Source organism: Heteronotia binoei, chromosome 13, assembly GCF_032191835.1.
Source record: "Heteronotia binoei isolate CCM8104 ecotype False Entrance Well chromosome 13, APGP_CSIRO_Hbin_v1, whole genome shotgun sequence".
NCBI lineage: Eukaryota > Metazoa > Chordata > Lepidosauria > Squamata > Gekkonidae > Heteronotia > Heteronotia binoei.
In genome coordinates, this window is record NC_083235.1 from 45,479,808 (window position 1) to 45,483,081 (window position 3,274).

The window sequence follows — 3,274 nt, forward strand, 5'->3', positions numbered from 1 at the left end:
GTATCAAGCCTATTAGTGCTTTAGAGATCTGTTGTTAAACTAACAAAGTTTGTAACCATTGGGAAATATATGGTTTCTTGAGTGTTCTATTAAGAAATAATTCTTGTTCATTGAATGGGGCAACTTAGATATAGTTTGGAAAAAGCTTGGGTGAAATGAGGTGTGGAATACCATTTGCCTGTTAGCTGAGGCTGAAACTGAAGCCAAGTGTGGTGGACTTTTTTTCTTTTGGATTCCTGCACATTAAATTTTCTGGAACAGAAGATATCCTTCCTAAAGAAAGCTGATTAGGTGCAACTGTGAAAGATTTACCTATGTGGATACTTTTGGAATCTCTGTTCTGTTCTGTGCAATTGTGATTTGTTTCCCTGTTTGCACAATTTTTGTATATGTAATGCATATTGTGGATATATTTTTGAATAATTCTGAATAATTTGTATAATAGAGTAATTTTTTGACATTGTGACTGAGGCTTTGTTGACACAGTAGCTGTTTGCTTTCCCTTTCTACCTCTTCTGTGTTTTCTCACCTGCTTACTTATTTTGTCAAACTATGGCAGACTCACAATAGCTTCCCTCTGCAGATGTAAAATCAGGAGTAGCTCATAGTTCTGGGGAGAACAGAGTCTGTCTGTACCACAATTACTCCAGAAGATATCTGGCAGCATAGGAGCCTTTGAATACAGGTCGGCCTTTGCTTTTTTTAACATTTTAAATTTATTAAAATACAAAAATCCTGCATTCTACAATCAACATTCAAATATCATAAAGTAACCAAGTAACAATCTTATTACAGGTAAATACAACTAACGTAATATTTCAGATAAAACGATATATTTTAAAAGGTTCATGATTGCAATTATACTTTCAACTATAATCTGCTTTCAAATAATTTAAAAATACTGCAACACATTTGTGCAGATGGGGCTCTCAATAGTTACTTACTTTGTTGAACATTATATTCTACCAATCAATCCATAATACTCCAATCTGATTTATTTTCAGGTAGGGTTTTGCTTTGAGAACCATTTTCTGTTGGGATATGACTGTGGAAAGGATGAAATTGAGAAGATTGAGGAAAGGTCACCTGCAAGGAGCAAGTCTCAACCAACCCTCTGCCCCCTTAGTTCTGCCATTATCTCTCCAAACATACTTCTGTGAACTTCTTGAGATCTCCTGCCAGCAATTTCTTTCTTTGACTCTGGAAGCTGATCTCTAGCCTGCTTCATCCCTGCTCATGCTGCAGTATCTCAGCTTCCTCCAAATGTACCCACACAGACATTTTTGAAGAGAAGTCCTGAAGTGCTTTGAGAACATTTCAGAAGAACTGTTAGGTGGAATAAAAGTCTGTTGTGTACATCCCCCCCCCCCCTCCCTGCAATAGATATTGATTCATTAATGTGACATACCAAACTTTTCTTAACCAGTCTCAACTGTTAGTTTTGGGTTTTCCCAATGGAATTATCAGTATTTTAAAGGTAAAGGTAGTCCCCTGTGCAAGCACCAGTCGTTTCCGACTCTGGGGTGACGTTGCTTTCACAACATTTTCACGGCAGACTTTTTACGGGGTGGTTTGCCATTGCCTTCCCCAGTCACCTACACTTTCCCCCCAGCAAGCTGGGTACTCATTTTACCAACCACGGAAAGATGGAAGGCTGAGTCAACCTGGAGCCAGCTACTTGAACCCAGCTTCCACTGGGATCGAACGCAGGTCGTGAGCAGAGCTTGGACTGCAGTACTGTAGCTTTACCACTCTAAATCCTGTACTTGTTTTGGCATAAAATTTGTAAATCTGGAAGAACTCCATGCCCTACCCAGAAACTAGCAACTGTACAGAGCACACAAAACCTATGCACAGAGTGTGAGAGAGTCACTTTGCCCCCCAAGGTTGGAATAAAGAGTCAGACACAATGCATTGGAATAAAAATTGGGCCACTTTATTAAGTAACACCTAGATCCTTTTCGCACATACTACTGCTAAGACAAGTCTCCTCCATTCTATAACCATGCATTGGATTTTTCCTACCTAAATGCAGAACTTTACAGTTATCCCTGTTAAAATTCATTTTATTAGTTTTAGCCCAGTTTTCCAGCCTGTCAAGGTCATCCTGTATCCTGTTTCTGTCTTCTTCTGTGTTTGCAACCTCTCCCAATTTAGTATCATCTGCAAATTTAATAAGCATTCCCTCTATTCCTTCATCCAAATCATTGATAAAGATGTTGAACAAAACAGGTCCCAGGACAGATCCCTGAGGCACTCCACTTGTCACTCCTCTCCAAGAGGATGAGGAACCATTCACAAGCACTCTTTGGGTGCGATCTGTCAACCAGTTACAGATCCACCTAATGGTAACAGGATCCAAACCACATTTTACCAACTTGTCAACAAGGATCGTATGTGGAACCTTATCAAAAGCCTTACTGAAAGCAAGATAAACGACGTCTACAGCATTCCCCCGATCCAGCAAGGTAGTCATTTTCTCAAAAAAAGAGATCAGGTTAGTCTGACATGACTTGTTCTTGAGAAAACCATGCTGGCTCTTAGTAATCACATCCATTCTTTCTAAATGTTCCAGGACCGACTGTTTGATGATTTGTTCTAAAACTTTTCCAGGTATAGAAATAAAGCTGACGGGTTGGTAGTTACCCAGATCCTCTTTTTTCCCCTTCTTGAAGATGGGGACAACATTCGCCTGCCTCCAATCTTCCGGCACCTCTCCTGTTCTCCAAGAATTTTTTAAAATAATAGCCAAGACTCAGATATTACATCCACAAACTCTTTTAGAATCCTTGGATGCAATTCATCTGGCCCTGAGGACTTAGTTTCATTTAAATAAACTAGGTGTTTATGTACTACCCCTACGCTGATCCTAGGTTGGAACTTCATACCCTCCTTATATGTTCTGTTTTTGACATGTTGAGCACCGTTTCCCTCAGAAGAGAAGACTGAGGAAAAGTAGGAATTGAGCAGTTCCGCCCTCTGTTCATTACCTGTTACAATTTCACTTTCTTGCCCTCGCAATGGGCCTACCATGTCCTTGCTCTTTTTCTTACTCTGAACATAAGAACCCTTTTTTGTTCAGTTCAGTTTGTTTAAATTCAACAGTTTATGAGAGTGGATATTCAGCAGAGCTCACTAATGCGTCATCCGGGAACTCCCCCTCTTGTTTTTAAATTCTGTTACAGCTGTTTACTCTCAGAGTTTCAGAGTTCCAACTTGACAAGATAATATTTCTTATTCAGTAGCTTTTTATTTCATCTGTTTATAATCCACT